This window comes from Alligator mississippiensis, chromosome 3 (genome assembly GCF_030867095.1).
Source record: "Alligator mississippiensis isolate rAllMis1 chromosome 3, rAllMis1, whole genome shotgun sequence".
In the NCBI taxonomy this organism is placed as follows: domain Eukaryota; kingdom Metazoa; phylum Chordata; order Crocodylia; family Alligatoridae; genus Alligator; species Alligator mississippiensis.
Genome location: NC_081826.1, coordinates 90,232,321 through 90,250,449, shown reverse-complemented (window position 1 = coordinate 90,250,449; position 18,129 = coordinate 90,232,321).

Sequence of the window (18,129 nt, the reverse complement as noted above, 5' to 3'; positions counted from 1 at the left end):
TGAAGATATTTTAAAACAGAGCATCTTTTGTAACTTGTGTCAATGCTGCCTCCCAGCCTTGAGTTGTCTTCAGAACCATTCCTGCAAAGCGTTCTCATTTCCACTGAGGAGCTGCACTTCTGCCTTCACCTAAAATATAGAAGATTCTTTCATAATACAAAACAATGAAATGTTACTTATTTTACTTTGTTTTGTTTGCCTTATACACATCACTATTTATCTCTCTTTTCTGCAATTTAATTATGTGAACAATCACACAACATTTTGCCATTTACAGCTAACTTTCAGACACAATGCTAATTACTCATACTAAAGTATCCTAAAATTAATGTGGAGGTATTTTATTAGTACAGGTCACCAGCAATTGCACCATATTCCCAAATACATCAATTTATTTCTTAAGTGCTTTACTATACACACTCTTACCTTGTTTTTAATTTATTTTTTTCTTACCTTCTATGAGATCTCCATATATCTGTCTTAGGTACTTATGTGGCTGCCTTTACCATAATATATTAGCATTGCCAGTCTTTAATGTATTTATCTCCAAAGACTCCTGTGGGTAAGGACTTCTGGATCCAAGCCCAGCTCATATTTGGGCCCCTAACTCTAATTGATTTCAGGGTTTTTTTGTGGTCATGAACCAGACTAATCATTTTGACTCAGATTGCTAAGGAAAGCACTGGTAGAGCAGGGAATTGAACTTATACAATACTCAGACTCTATTCCTGTTTTCAAGATGAGAGCCAATGTCTGTCCAACTAGAGAATTTCTTGGATGGGAGCAGGAAAAAATCACACACACAAGGTATCTGCCCTAAACTATAAGGGTGCGTCCATACATGGAGGCATGTGCACTTGCAGAACCTCAAATAAGAGCAGTACAAATTTGTGCTGGGGATTTTGGCCTTGGTGCACATGCCTGGACATGTACTTTGGTGTGGGGTAAGTTGTGCCACTTGGGGCAAAATGACCCTCCCCAGCTCCACTCGGATCTGCAGCCAGGGGGAGCTAGAGCTTGGGGCTAGCTCAGGGCTACTTGCCCTCAGAATCTTCTGGGGCCCAGCCAATTGGTATCGGGGACACTAGCCCCTTGTGCCAGCTGGACTGCTGAAGCAGCCCTATCCGAGAGGTTATGACCTACTGTCATCTGTGACAGCATGCGGCTCCAAAGGCTGTGTGCCTGCCAGACTTTGATGGGGACTGCACAGCCACAGCAGAGGCATCTGCGCCTCTGGGCCAGCTGCCAGTGGGCTGTGACTGCAGAGTTGGCCTTTGTGTGGCTCCACTGCCATGTGTGCCCCCTGTCCAGCCATCTGGGCAGCTATTGCCCGAAAGATGTTCCAGGTGTGGTGGCCTGCTTTGAACTGTCAAAGTATGTCTTCCTGGCCCCAAGTGGCCAGGAGGTCAGCCACCTCCAGCTGGGTCGCAGGTGCCAGCTCTGAGCAGGCTCCTTCACCTGGGACCTGCCACTTGCCTCACTAGTAGGAATCCTGGTGTTCCCTGTTTAAAAACTGCAAAATCTCTGATAAAATTCCAAATTTACTCTTTAAAATACCCCAAATCCATATTCTTCCACAATTAAAACAAAAGACCACTATATATATACTAGCTAATTGCCTGTCAAGAATGACGGATTTCAAGGAGTGTTTACATGGCCCCCTCTCACCCTTTGGGGCTGGCCTTGTAAAGACTCCCTCCACTGCTGCCACCTCCAGCATGGGGGCTCCCTCTTTCTGCCTGCCTACACCTTACAGAGGAGCTTCTCCCCGCCCCCCCCTCCTTTCTCTCCCTCCCTGCCCCCTCCCCCTCCTTGTTGGCTGTTGTTGGGGCCAAGTGGCAGGGGGGCACCACCGTGACCCCCACTTCCTTCCTCTCTCCTCTCCTCCTCACTTCCCTCCCTTCCTTCCTTCCCCGCCCCCTGGCCCCAACAACACCTGCCACCATGAGCCCCCGCTTCACTCTCCCACCAGCCTGGGCCTGTGCAGCCTCCCTCCCTGACCACTGCCTCCCCTTCCCTGACAGCTGTTGAGGCCCCGTTCTTGCTGCCCTCCCTCCTGTCCTCCTTGCTGCCTGGCCTTCAAAACAGACACCATTGTGACCCTTCCTTCACTTCCCCCCCTCTCTCCCTTTCTCCCTCCCTGCCCACTGCCTCCTCCCTGCCTGCTGTCTCCTCATCCCTGCCAGCTATGCTGGGGAGTGTCAGGGATTGGGGGGGGGGGCACTGCCACTGTGACCTCCTCCATTGCCCTCTGGCAGGGAGGCATGGGGAAGTCCTGCTGCTTGGGCAGCCAGGGCATGTTTGCCGCCTCCACAAAATTCCTCAGCAGTGACTCAAACTTGGGTTCACACAGCCCTGGCCCATGAAGCCAATTGCAGCCTGCCCTCTCGGCGGCACATGTGCAGTTGGCCAAAAGCATTATGCACACACAGACACACAGACAGACAGATAGACTAAGCCCTTTATTATATTAGTGAGAGAGAGAAAGAGAAAGAGATTGATTAGTTGGGCAATGTTTTATTGATATATTTACAATTTTAAAGCAATTTGGAAGCCTACCAGTGTCTCTAGCATCATAATAAAATAAATTCTAAATATCTATATGTTTTGATGTTTGCTTTTGGTTTTCTTATTATAGAATAATTAGAGCTCCCCTTGATCCCTTCACTAACTAGGATGTGGAGACAGAGATGGTCATACCTTAAGGGGGCAATCCTCCAGGCCCAAAGGATAATAGTCCCTAAGAGAAGCAAGGGGTGTAAGAGTGCTCAGAAACCCCCTTGGCTCAGCAAGGGCATACAGGAATGCCTGAGGACTAAAAGAGGGGTGTACAACCAGTGGAAGGGAGGAGCTATCAGCAAGGAGGAGTACTCCTCCTCGGCCCATGAATGTAGGAGGGCTAGTAGGAAGATGAAGGTAGAGATGGAACTCAGGCTAGTGTCCAGGATTGAGGACAACAAAAAGTCCTTTTTCAAGTACATTGGGAGCAAGAAGAGGGCACCAGGCAATGAAGGGCCCCTGCAAGATGCAAATGGTAATCTTGTGGCTATGCCAGACAAGAAAGCTGATATTTTTAACAGTTTCTTTGCCTCTGTTTTCTTGAACAGGGACTGGGATATCTCACCTACCAGAGGTAGGGACAATCTTGGGGCTAGCTCTGTCAGGCCGTCAGTCAGTGCAGATGTAGTTAGGGATCTTCTGGACGTGTTAGACATTTTCAAATCTGCAGGTCCAGATGCCCTCCACCCAAGGGTGTTGAGGGAGCTGGCAGGGGTCATTATGAAGCCCTTGGCCCAGCTGTATGAGCATTCATAGCCATCTGGCCAGGTGCTGGGGGATTGAAAACTGGCTAATGTGGTCCCAATTTTCAAGAAAGGGAGGAAGGAGGACCCAAGTAACTATAGGTCTGTAAGCCTCACCTCAGTGCTTGGGAAGATCTTAGAGAGAATCATCAAGGAGCACATCTGTGGGGGGCCTGCAGGGGAGATCATGCTCAGGGGCAACCAGCATGGGTTCTCTCACTCCATCCTCATCAATAAATTGAGCGACTGTGGCATTGATGCCTATACAGTTGGATGGGTAAAAAATTGGCTGATGGGGCACACCCAGAGAGTAGTGGTGGATGGGTTGTACTCAACCTGGTGAGATGTGAGCAGTGGGGTTTCCCAGGGCTCAGTCCTTGGGCCCGCACTGTTTAACATCTTCATCAACGACTTGGACGAGGGGATGGAAAGCATGCTGTCCAAGTTTGCTGATGACACTAAGATGTGGGTTGAGGTGGACACACTTGAAGGGAGAGAGAGGCTGCAACTAGATTTAGACAGACTACAAAAGTGGACAGATGAGAACAGGATGGGGTTCAACGTAGACAAATGCAGGGTGCTGCACCTTGGGAGAAGGAATCCACAGCATACATACAGGCTGGGGAGTTCCCCTCTTGAAAGCACAGAGGCAGAATGGGATCTTGGAGTTATTATTGACTCCAAGATGAACATGAGCTGCCAATGCCAGACCACAGCCAGCAAGGCCAGCCATACCTTGTCATGCATCCAAAGGTGCATCTCAAGCCGGTCCAGAGAGGTGATACTCCCCCTCTATGCGACTTTGGTCAGGCCACAGTTGGAGTACTGCGTCCAGTACTGGGCACTGCACTTCAAAAGGGATGTGGCCAGCCTGGAGAGGGTTCAGAGGAGGGCCACCTGCTTGGTGAGAGGGCAGCAGGACAGGCCCTACAAGGAGAGACTGAGGGGCCTGAACCTGTTCAGCCTCAGCAAGAGGAGGTTGAGGGGGGACCTGGTGGCTGCCTACAAACTCATCAGGGGAGATCAACAGCAAATAGGCAGAGCCCTTTTCTCCCCAGCACCACCTGGGGTGACAAGGAACAATGGTAATAAGCTGATGGAGAATAGGTTTAGGTTGGAGATCAGAAGGCAATATTTTACAGTTAGGGTGGCCAGAATCTGGAACCAACTTCCCAGGTAAGTGATCCTCACCCCTACCTTGGGCAAATTCAAGAGGAGGTTGGATCACCTGTCTGGGGTCTTGTGAACCCAGCATTCACTCCTGCCTGTGAGAGGGGGTCAGGCTAGATGATCTGTTCAGGTCCCTCCTGACCCTAGCTACTATGAAACTATGACAGCTGCCCCTGCAGCCACAGCTCCTGCCAGCAGGTCTCATTCTTTCTGGCAGCTGGGCATACTGGGTGTGTGATGGTGGGGATGTGGGTTTTTCAGGAGAAACATGAGAAAGGGTTTGGGGGGATCAGGGTGGGTGTATGGGTGGTGTGGGGGTGTGTGGGTAGGTGTAGGTGGATTGTGGGGGGACTGTGGGTGTGGGAGGACTGTGGGGGGGTGCTACTTAGGTGGGGTGGATCCCCTATCCCCCCACAGGGTGCACCCCCCCACAACACATGGACTGCCCCGCCACAGATCCACAGTCCCCCCTGCTGGGCCCACAGGACCCCCCTGCAGGGCCAGAGCCCCCCCTGCAGGGCCCACAGCTCCCTGCTGTGGGGCACAGCACCCCCTCTGAAGGGCTCACAGCCCCCTCCGCAAGGCCCACAGCCCCCACCCCCAGCAGCAGCAGCTGTCAGGTGCTCAGGGCCTGCTGCCACCTCAGACCCAGTGCCACCTTTGCAGCTTGTCACAGTCATGGGCCTGGCCTGACTTGGCACAGGGCCATGCACCTTTCTGCTGTCATCCATGGCCCGGTACTGTTCACAGGGACTGCATGCTGAATTGGCTGAATCCTAAGTGCATGCACCCCACGCACCTTTGGCTGGGCTCATTCCATGGAGGCAGAACCTGGCCCGGCACAACATGCAGTTCCTGCAAGTGGTGCCAGGCTTCGGGTGACAGCTCAAGCAGCTCCAGTGGTGCCTGAAGGTGCATGGCCCTGCGTGATGTGTCATAGGCAGCGCTGGGTGCCAGGTGGCCTGGGCTGTACTGTGCTGCCCCGCACTGTGGGGGAGCTCTGCCTTGGAGGGCCCTAAGCACCCTGATAGCTGCTGTGGAGGGGGGAAGGCTGTGTGCCATGTGGGGAGCAGATGGGGGACCCTCCCCTCCCCAGCAACGCCCCTCACACCCAGTCCCCTGTAACCACACATCCCCCACTCTATTCCCCCCCACCCCCAGTCCCTACTTACCTGGGGATGGAGCCTGGGCCCAGGTCACCGCAGTCTGTGCTTCTCCTTGCCTCACATGGGGAGTTAGTGTACTGCAGCACCAGGGCAATGGGAAGCCATAGAAATACTCTGACCAGCTACCAGACTGTCTCTTCGGAGGACCTGAGCCTCTGGTTGCCTCAGGGCATCATCCAGGATGATGCCCTGCCTTGCTTTTTTTCTGTGGGGTTTTTTCTGATACCTGGATTTCCAGGTATCAAATTTTGAGCCTGGGCTGCAAACATTTTTTTCATTTGCAGTATGTCTCTTGTCATATCTCAAACTGGTTTGAGATGCCACATGAAGCACATGCAGGCTCATCTGTTTGCACCCTAAGAGGTTAACAACAACTCACATGATAAGTTATGTAATATTTTGAGTGAGGAAGTGAGAACACAAAATTGAACTGTTTATAAAGATTTTCACCTGAGACATAATAGGGGAGAACTGGAGAAACCAGACTTAATCTTTGGTAAAGATGACAAGGCCTTAGTTCTCAGTGTTACCATCCACTTTAAAAGCAAAGCCTCTGTATTCACAGATGCAATATTGGAGAAAATTCACAAATATCAAAATTTAACAGGTCAGACTGAAATGTTTAGCAGATGTATCTTCAGTTCAGGCAATTTTTGGCATGACAAAATGGGGCACAAGGCACAAAAATATTAAACAAAATGTATGTAATTTATATGTAGCTGGCTTTCATTGCAAATTAAACTGAAAGAATGTATAGCAGGGTAGCTTTGCCAAGCAACCTGATGCTGCATGCATGGCAGGGCTTGGTTGACAGCTCCTTCCATATTGAAGGCTAAAAGCCATGTGGTGCCAGGCTTGCATGGGGCTTCATGATTCTGTTTTCAGGGTACTGAGTTGAGGGGAGCTCATTAGCTGGGTTGGGATGACAAATTGTAGGGAGCTGTGGAGCTTCCCATGACCTGGAACAGTGCTTGCCTTGTCCTGTAGCTCTGGCAGGGGTGGAGGAGTTCTCCTGTTGGGTTACAGTGAGCCCCAAAGGTCCCTTTGACCTGGTACCCCAGCCCAGCTGATAAGTTTGTCTATGGCATCCCTCAACTGGGACTACACTGGAGCCAGTTTGAGACTAGAGTGTGGTCCTGGGGCTTGGACAGACAATCAGCTGATTGCCCATCCTAGCCCCAGGATCTTGAATGACCCCATTGCAATCCCAGGGCTGGGACTGATGATTAGATAATTATTTGTCCCAGCCCCATGACTGAAATGGAGCCAGTTTGAGATGTTGGCATGTTCTTGGGGCTGGGACCAACAATTAGCTGATTGTCAGTCACAGCCCAATGATTGTACTGGTTTACAGCAGGCTGTAGGCTCCTTGCTTTCAACCTGCTGGTGCAGGGGGGAGCCCAGGATTGTGATCCCAGGCTTCCCCTGGACTGGCAAGTAGTAATGACATGACTGAGATCTAACCCCAGATTCATGTATCCTGCCATGAATGTATGGCACTGGGGCTTAGATCCCAATTGCACCATTAAATAAATGTGTGCTAGGAGGCATATTTTGGCTTTCCAATCAGAGCAAGAAGGAAATGGCACATGGTAAACTACTTGAAACATTAGGACTGCTTAGCACTAGGAAAAATTGTGGCACCAAATTGCCTGGCTAATGTGAATTGCTATATTCTATTGATACATTTAATATTTTTACCAACACCATACTAAATCCATCATGAGACCAGGCTGAATAGAGACTATCATTTCCCTTAATTTTATGATATCTCTTATTTAGACTTTTGGGTTGGGTGGGCCACCAGTGCTTCTCTTACCTTACAAGCCACAAAAACTTCCTTTCAAAGGTTCTAAAATAGCAGACATAATGCTCTTTATTTCTTGTTTGGAGGTGGTAGGGGAAAGATTTCCCTGCAGAGTATTTCAGCTCACTGTTCTGTGACAGTGTTGTCAACTGTCAGTAATTTTATTGACTGTCAGTAAAAAATCAGGCTAAAAGTGGCTGTCAATAATGTCAGTAAAAAAAACTTTAGCTGTCAGTAAATACATGAAGCCGCTGCAGCTTGGTTGAAGCTCTGACAGACAGTGCACAGCAGCACCATTTGGTGTCCAAGTGGGAGCAAGGAGTGTTCTTCTCAGCCATGTGCTGCTACACCCCAGGCTGCCTATAACACTGCTGGGTCTCAGGTAGGCTTCTTTGTGGGTCTGTGCCAGAAGAAGGGGGAGCAGGGTTGGTGGAGGTAAGGCTGGGAGGCCAGGATGGTTCAGAGTGCTTTCAGGGAAAAGATTATATGTGGTCAATAAAAACGTCCTCAAATCTTGGGTTGTCAAGCCTGCTGTTTAGGTGCTCATACTATATTTTAGTTCAGAGATTTAGAGGCTATAGTCAAGTTCATTAAGGTACTAACAAAAAAGATGGTCTTCTATGGAATTTCAATAAGGACTGCCAACTTCTCACTACCACAGAATATGAAGTTTTTCCCTGGGAGAAAAGAGTATTATCTAAAATGGTCCCTCCCAAGGTAATATTGTATATACATATAACATGGACTCTTATCTCCCCCAGTGTTCTCTGAACCTGCATCAGACTGAAGAATGAACAAGCCTGATGCTGTTTCCTTTTCTGCCTGCATTAGAATCTCAATTATATCCAAAGTACAGAGAGAATGAAAAATGAAAGATCTTGGGGGAAAAAAGAATATAGGGTTATGTTCTTTTAGCACCAGAGCACATTATAAAATATGAGTAGAGATCAGCATTGAAAAAACAGTATCTGAACTTTATTGAGGAATATGCAAACAGAATGTAGGCAGCCCTATACGGTCTGTACAATTTCCTCACAAAAGTTCTGCAAGAATTGAAGAGGGAGAGAAAGGTCAATAGTCAATTCCAGATTCACATAACTCTCTTGTTAATGGAGAGCCTAAAATTGGGCTAGAGACTTTGCAGAAAAAAGCAGACACAGCCTCTGCCCAAAGAACTTAAACTTGAGATTCAGACATGATATAGCAACAAAAGTGGGTATATTTACAATATGATCATGCCATACTGTTACTCAGCAGTGAATATACACATCCAGGGAGTTTGATTAATTAAAATTCTTAAATATTCCATCAATGACCTAATGACTTGTCTACATGGGGATATTCAGGAAAATAATTCAAATAACTACAGGTGTATATTTAAAGCAAATTAGTTAAACTGAATTAAGCCCATGTGTGAACATTCTCTGGCAGAATTAAAATGGTCATATTTTGATTGAGTTTAATTTATTTCCAAGCTAATATAAATTTAACTGGTTTAAGCTAAAATATAAAGTCATTTTAATTTTGCATAGGCATATCTACCCAGGATTTTAATGAGGTTTAATTAATACACTCCGAAAGCTAATATAGATTTATTTTCTTGAGTGTCCATGTAAACAGGCCTTAAGGTTAGCCCTATTCTAACAATTGCAACCTCATAAAAAAATTTGAACCAAAGAACCTGGACAGACAACACAAATCCACCAGTGTAATTTACAGAGGTTTTGTACACTGATATAAATCACATCAGGATCTAGAATGGACAGACAAAGAGCTGTTCTAGGTAAGCTACCTGGAGCAGATTGTGTATACACATTCAAATAATCTGAGAGGATTCTCCCAGGTTTGTTCTTCTAGTAGAAAACCTTACCTGGAGATGCCTGAACAGACATCTAAATGCTGAGCCCCTGAAAAGCAGAGACCTTGCAGTGCTGATGCTGCACAGCCAGGGGGACCCTGTACACACCTTCCAGTGTGCTCTGCAGGCTCCCTCAGTCTTTCCAGAGACAGAATGGCAACCATTCACAGTGCAGACCTGACTGGCTGACCCAGACTGCCTGTGTCTCTCTGAAGCACAATGGGGAATTGTGAAGGGGCATGATCTGTTCCCTGATTGGCTGGAGCAAGTGGCACACTGTCTCCTGTGAGGGTAGGATGGAGAGCAGGAGCAAAGCATGGGGATATTGGAGGACTGTGGTATGGCTTCTCTTAGAAGAGAATGTGTACAGATGTTCACTCTCCCAGGAGAATTTCTGTCCTGGGAATGATTTAACGCTGGTTGTAACCAAGGTTATTTTTTTCTGGAAGTGCCCATTTTTGCTCTAGGAGAAAAATCATGACCATCTGTACACTTGTGGTTTCTCCTGGGAGACCTGGGACACTCCCAGAAGAAAGTGAATATCTGTATATGGCCACTATTACAGCCGTTTGCCACTAGATAGTAGGGGAACAGTCTGTTTACTTTGAGAGAGCAGCTTTCCCACTATAAATTGTAATGGATGTCATGTATTTCAGCATACTAACCCCACTGAAGTTTTCCTCCTAATACTCTTGGACAATTTTACACCTCATTGAGTGGGATTTATGCCATTTGTCAGCTTCTTTATGCCAAAGTAAAGGCTGGTTAGAAAAATATAAATGTGTTGACAGTCCAAGCCTTAAGAATCTAACCAGAACTGTCTAGATCTTAAATGCTGGAGGCTGCAAGTGGGAGAGGAACAGGCAAAAAACCATAGTCATGCTTCGTTCACCATCCTATCTCTGTCACTGTGTGACATAGGACACTGGACAAGATGGTCCTATGGTGCAACCAAGTAAAAGGCAGCACTTATGTTCCTAAAAAGTGTACATGCAGCAGTAGTTATATAGACTTGATAAAGTCTAATTCTTTCTTAAATCCTACAGCATACTTTGACACTAAATATAACGTATATAGGTGGAACATTTCCACCAATCAGGTAACAGCTGGGAGGGGCTTGCCCTGCCCCTACTCAGAGGGAAGCGGGGATGCAAGGAGCCTGACTGAAGACTGCACTTTGCAGGTCTGACAGACTTCAGGGGTGGTGCTTCCAGTGTAAATAAATCCTAGCATGCTCAGCACACTGGACAGATGTCTGCAAGGGAATCGAGAAAAGCTGGGGAGCTCTCCCCCAGTGGGCAATAGGCCCAAGGCTCCTGAAGCTGCCACTGGAGGAGCAGCCTTGGGAGCAGTGCGAGACCGCTCAGGCTGTTGACGGAGCGTGGGGATGTTGCGGTGAGACCTGGCCCTGGGAGCAGTGTGAGACTGCTCAGGCCCATCACGGTGCATGGTTTGGTGCATGGAGCCAAGGCTTTGGGAACCACAATCAGTGTCCCAGGGCCAGCACCGCTGGGACCCAGAGCAGGGTGGGAGGGGTACAGGGGTCGTGGCCGGCAGGGGCTCTATGGAGCTGGGCCAGATTCCCCATCTCCCTGCTGGTGCAGACCAGCCTGGCTCCACAGACCCCTTCCAGCCTGTGCCCCGCTCTGGGCCCCACTGGTGCCGGCCCTGAGATTTTGGTCCCAAGACATTGGGACATTGGTCCCAAGATGGTGACCAGGGGGCGGGGCACCTGTCAAGGGGCGGGGCTACCCATACAGCCCTCGACAGCTTGCCAAAACTGGGTAAGTGACCCAGTTTTTCCTATAGAGGAAAGAGGGATCTGCTTGAAATTCTGGCATCCCTCTCACAGCACCCTCTCCTGCCTACCCATCCCATTTGACTGAGAATAAAGCACACCCTTAGGTGTACCCGGGTTACAGGTGACATACCCCCTGCTGCTGCCAGGTGGGCATGGGGCACCTCACCATAGGGGCACAAGGCTCCTGGCTGTGGCACCAAGCCTCCCCCCCCACACTCTGCTCTCCTATGTCAGGTCTCACCTGCTGGACACCTGCTGCCCCCAGGGGGAAGGCAGTAGGGAGGGGAGTCCCAAGCCCGCAGTGGCCAGCCTGTATCTGCCCCTGCCCTGTGCATAAATCTGGGGGGCACATGCTCCTGATACCCCTCCAGGAGTGTGCACAGTGACAGGGAACCAGCTCCACTACCAGGCCCCGCAGTGAGCCACCCATGGTTCCTTCCCCTATGTCAGCTGGGCCCTGTGGCCATGCATTCCTATCCCAACCCCAGACCCCAAGCTCCAGGTCCCATGTACCATCCCAGCTGGGCAGCATCCCCAACCCTGCCCAGCTCCCTCCCACCCTCACTATGGGGGCCTCAATTCCCCCCTTTCCCCCCAGACTTACTTGTGTGGAGCTGTGGGAACCGCTCTCCATACTGCCTGACTGCCATGTGCATGTATGCCTGCGCACATGCATATTGCCCTTCTCCTGGTCCCCCCAGCCCCTTACAGGCTGGCACTCTGACAACCTGCAAGGGGAAACCTGCTGTTTCCCTCCATTTTTCTCCTTAAAAAGAGAAAATCTGCATTTTTCTCCTTAAACCAAGAACATCCACATTTTTTCTGAGCTTTTCTGTGGTGAGTGGAAAACCTGGATTGTTGGTAATTAGATAATGGCATGAGAATTTTACTGGTTGCTTTTAGAAGTTCAGAAGAAATAAACATCTTTTGTAGTCAGCAAGAATAATGTGGAGCTCTGGTGAAGTACATAGTAACTTAAACAGCGACACTTTGCCTGCAACAATCAAGCAGTCTGGTAAACACAGAATGGCACAGTTCAAAGTTTATACTTTACCCATCATAAAAACTATAGTCCTAGTCATTTACAACTTACCATTGTGTATGTTATCTGTGATTCATGATACAGTGGATGTTGAGAACATGGACGTCCACTTACTCAGTGTGCAGGAAAAGACTAATGCATTTTTATGACCCTTGTCCAACTGTCACCTTTAGAGACATTGTCTGTGAAATACAAATATACTTCAGACCCAAACATAAAATGCCAGAAGAAAGACTCCAATTTCAACAATGCTGTCAAGTACTTGGTATATCTGAGCAGACTGAATATCTGCTCAGAGACACCTAGCAGCAATCTATAATTGTAAGGTCTTGTATTAAAAAAAAAAAAAGGTCTCAGAGTACACAGTTGCCTCATCCTGTATGGTCCTGTTGAAATCTGGCCCAGCAGATAAAGGCTGGTATGTGAGATGACAATGCAGGTAGTTTCATAGATTCATAGATATTAGGGTCAGAAGGAACCTCAATAGATCATTGAGTCTGACCCCCTGCATAGGCAGGAAAGAGTGCTGGGTCAGATGACCCCAGCTAGATGCCTATCTAACCTCCTCTTGAAGACCCCCAGGGTAGGGGAGAGCACCACCTCCCTTGGGAGCCCATTCCAGACCTTGGCCACTCTAACTGTGAAGAAGTTCTTCCTAATGTCCAGTCTAAATCTGCTCTCTGCTAGCTTATGGCCATTATTTCTTGTGACCCCCAGGGGCATCTTGGTGAGCAGAGCCTCACCAATTCCCTTCTGCGCCCCCATGATGAATTTGTAGGCAGCCACAAGGTCGCCTCTCAACCTTCTATTGTGGAGGCTGAAGAGGTCCAGGTGCCATAGTCTGTCCTCATAGGGCTTGGCCTGCAAGCCCTTAGCCATACAAGTGGCCCTTCTCTGAACCCTCTCCAGGTTATCCACATCCCTCCTGAAGTGTGGTGCCCAAAACTGGATGCAGTATTTCAGGGAAATATCGCCTCCTTGGTTCTGTTTGTCATACATCTGATGAAATTCAGTTAGCTTTTCTGATGACTTCGTCACACTGACGACTCATATTCATCTTGGAGTCCACTAGGACTACAAGATCTCTTTCCACTTCCACGCTACTGAGCAGGTCATTTCCTAGGCAGTAGGTGTGCTGGACATTTTTCCTCCATAGGTGCAGCACTTTGCATTTCTCATTGTTAAATTGCATTCTGTTGTTTACTGCCCATTTGTCCAACCTGTCCAGGTCTGCCTGTAGTCGTTCCCTGCCCTCCGGTGTGTCCACTTCCCCCCACAGTTTTGTATCATCTGCAAACTTGGACAGAGTACACTTCACTCCCTCGTCCAAGTCACTGATGAAGACATTGAAGCGTTCTACTATTAGGGATACTGAGGTTTGAGTCTCCATTAAAACATGATGATACAGCTGAAAAAGATACTTCCAGACACTGTAACAGTTTATTAATACTCCATGGGTGACTTATTGGGTTTGCAGAGCTGTATTATGAAATATTCATGCAATATTTACTGTGCATGTTCAGTGTGCGGTTTTTCAAAGGACAACAGTTTGCTGAAAGTAATTCCAGTTTTCATACCCACAACGTATGTCTACACTGTGATAGCAGGTACAAGCATGTATGCCTCAGGCACTTCTGGGAAATGCACCAGGTGTTCTAAGGTCACCCTTTATTAATTGCTTTCAGGCATACTGGAGTATCAAAAGCAAGTGCAGAGGGATGCTCTGGAGTGGCCTCCCTAGCACTTTTTAGGCTTGAAGTTTGAGAGTAGGAGTAGAGACATACGACATGTTTGGGGGAATCTGATTTATCATGCTGTTACTATGATGAAGACATCCCCTGAAAAACTTGTCCTTGACTGCTTTTCCTACGCCAACTTTCAAGTGCCGTCCTTTTTGTAGAAATGATCAAATAAAAATAAATAAATAAATAAATTTACAAGAATATCTTTATAACAATGAATATTTTTTCACCATCTTAATCAGAGCAATTCAATTGTTTTTAGTCAAATTTAAATTCATATAAGAAGAGTGTTTTGAGTTTTAGTAAGTTCTAAGCAGCTGAATGCAGGAAGCCAGTCTGCAAACTTTCTTAGTCCTGCTGCTGCTGCTTTTGCTGTAATAAACAACAGCCACACCATCACTTTATCAGGCTTGTGTTAATTTCTGTGCTATATCTTGGTTTGAAGAAGAATGAAAAGCAGTTTCCATAGTAATGAATAGAAATGTAGGTTTCAAATTCTTTGGTTTCCAAAGAACAATTTGAGTGCTTTTACTTACAGTACCATGCTGGAGAAAAAACATTTGGAACTGTTTTGTTTCTTGATTATTTTTATGGGAAAAAAGTTTATATCATTGAAGTCTGTGTTGCAAAAATCATTTCTATATTTACATCTCTCCAAAGATGGACAGCAGTGTGAAGTCTCTAAAGATAAAAGCAAAATTGTACCATGTAAATACTAAATAAGTGTATGGCCTCCTTCATTGACATAACATTAATACCAGTATCAGCTAATGCACCCAAAAAAGCAGCAGGGCTTAAATTATATACTATGTGTCAGGTCCAGTTATTGCACAAAGATTAAGATGAGAGAAGAATATAGAGTAAAATAGATTTTGTAGTGACATAGATTGTAAAGGCAATAAGTTGTAGTGCAAAATGAACTGCGCTCCTGAGAAGTACACCTTGACCTCTTTATTATTTTATTTTAATCAGTTCATTATATTTCTTGGCAACATGCTTGCTCTCTATGGTTACAAATATAGAATTCTGAAAGATAACAAGGGGTGTTTTCAGAATATTTAGCTTTCTCTGTTTGCATCTGATTAATGACCTAATCAGGGCCGTCCCTAGAGGGGGGTGAATTGGGGTGGCCGTCCTGGGCCACGCACATTGGGGGGCCCCGTGGATAGTGCCATGCAGGCCCCGTTGCAGCTACTGCATGCTGCTGGCTCTGCATTCTGGCTGCTCACCCCCCCCCCCCCCCCCGTGCTCCGGCTGCTTGGCACCCACCCCTCCCACTCTGGCCACTCGCCACCCCCTGGCCCCACATGGGGTGATATGCCCCAAGCCCCACACACCCCTTGGGATGGCTCTGGACATAATTATGCTTTTCAGTGCCTGCTATGTATAGTTTGCTGCTGAAAGATTCAACTGGTTAAGATTTGCACCTTCATCAGTTTCATGAAACACCCACCTGATCCCCAGTAAGAGACACCACTGTGGGAGGAGAAGGTGTCAGCACAGTCAGCAACCAGAAGGTTAATATAGGAACCCTCTTGTGGTGCCTTATAGCAGCCACCACTGAATCCTGCCACCATCAGGAAAAAGAGCATAAGAACACAGGAACAGCCATACTGGGTCAGACCACTGGTCCATCTATTCCAGCATCCTATCTCTGCCAGTGACAGGAGTAGGTGCTTTAGAGCAACAGCACTGAACTGGGCATGTATAGAATAATCTATCCACGAATTATTACCCTACTTGGGATCCAACACCATTGATTTAGGAATGATCAAACCTCCCTTTAACTGTTGTGTTTAATAGTAATTAATAAATCTATTGTCCATGAATTTACCTAATGCTTGTCTGAATCTGGCTGTACTATCTCTCAGTAAAACCTCCTGTAGTAATGAGTTCCACAAGTTAACTACAGTTTACATAAACAAGTATTTTCTCTTGTTAGTTTTAAACCTGTCTTGTGCCAATTTCCATGGGTGCTCCCTAGTTCCAGTATTCTGGTGAATAACAATTACCTTCCCCCATGCCTCTCCAGCCCTCTTCTTTCCAAACTGAAGAGTCCTAGCCTTTTACATCTCTCCTGGTATGGCAACTGCTTCATGACCCTGATAGTTTTGGTTGCACTTCTGTGTACCTCTTCTAATTCTACTACGTCCCTTTTGAGGCCAGAACTGGATGCTTGAACACTGAATTTGGTGGTACTTTTTCCCTCAACAGTGACATCTTCCATTTAAAATTTTAGTAAGTTTTAAGCAGCTGAATGCAGGAAGACAGAATGCAAATATCTCCCATAGGGAGGGGAACATGAGGTTGGAAGTGACTCCTGCCCCCACTCACTGTGGCCAAACCTTCAAGCTGGCCTGTGCTCCTGCTCTTTCCCTGATTGGTGCGCTGGTTACTACTGTGGTCTACTAGTTATGCTACTGTTGCTGACCAGATGAAGAGGAATAGGATTTAAATACTTTAAAAATCTTTTTGTTGTTGGTCCTCCACAGGCCTTGCTTTGCTGATGACACCAAATGGGACTCTTAGGACACAAATGGTATGTTAAGCAGCAATCAAGGATTTTAAGAAGCAAAAAGGGAGCCAATAAATACCTAGCTCTGAATTACCCAGAAAATGGACTGGGCAGTATCAGGGGATTGTTAATGAGATATAAAGCCTTTCATTTATCAGCTGGTAACTATGTCATAGCAAGTCCATTGTTTTATTTGTATCAAAACAGATGTACTTAAAGTTACTTTGTGGCTCCAAATCTGCAGGTCTGGGGGAGCATTCATTTTATATACAATTATTTGGCTTGGTTGAAGCATTTTCTGCCAAAACCATTTTTGATAGAAAACTGGGTTTTCAACTAATGGAATTTTTGATTAGATGAAAGTCTCTTGAGAATATCTGAGACATAATCTGGTCTCCAATGGAGCTAGGAGAAAAAAGAGTTATATGTGTTGTGAAAAAAAATCAGCTCTCCAATTTTTTAACATTTAGAAAAAAGAATAATTTAAAAAAATGTTCATTTCATTTTAGCGGGGAAAAAAAATCCATGTCTGATTATTTAAAAAATCCTCCCTCTCTCTTACCTTTCCACCATAAAAATGTAAGAGAGATTTTCCTCACTATTTCAAATATATTTTCACTCAAAACTTGTTACCGGTTCTAGTCCATGGCTTTTCTTTTTCTCTCCTGAGAGAGAACAATTGTGTTCTGCCCTTTGCACAGAACTCACGATACCACCATCATATAGCATCAAATTTCTATTGAAATAATTCTATAACTGTATTCAGGTATTTTTGTTGTACTTGTAACTTGCAGTAATATACAATGCAACATTTGCTAACAATATACACAAAACAATAAATCAATGCACCACTTAAAATATTTAGACTGCTTACTCATGAGACTTTAACTAACCCTCCCTTTTCCCCTTGTTGCTGATGTAAGTTCTACATATTGATAAGATGTTTGCTATTGATCCATTTCTCTCTGGTATATTTGGAGGTACTATTAATACAGTATTATATACTGCTGCTTAACCACTAAAGAATAAACTCCAGGGATCCAATTTGGACTCATTGTTCAGAGATCCCTCCTAAATATATGTTAGAAAATGTAAGAACACAATCTTATATTTTCTTTTAAGCTGTAAGTTTAACTCTTGTTTTCCAGTAGCTTAGTGTGGCACATGTTATAAATACTTAGTCTATATTCTCCTTTGTTATTGTATGTGATGCTTATTATGAGAAAAACCGGCAATATAGTTTTCATCACTGAAACAAATAATGCCTCATTTATTGTACCTTGGACAGCTCTTACTGTGGGTATTAAGACTCAGTTCTATTGAAGTGTTATTAGATTTATATAAAATACTAGTTCTTCCTACAAGAAATCAGGACAAACTTCACAGAAATAAGAAATAAATGCTAGAGATGATAAAAGCAAGTGAGCCATACATTTTTCAGATCCGATTAAGCATTGTATTGATTGCTTATTCCTTCTATATGCCAGAACTGCGCTTCCACACATATCTTCTAAAACCCATATCCCCAGAAGCAGATAAAAAATAAGAAAAGTTCTGGGTTAAAACTCTTGGATCCATGCACCCCCAGAGTATATTGACAGAACAGGACAATCTCCTACCTCATGTGTCTGCAAGAACATTGATTTTGATACCTTACCTCCTGTCAGGACTGTGTTGCCCACTGAGTGCCAGCCTTTGCTTTTACCAGCAGGATACTGTCCCTTAG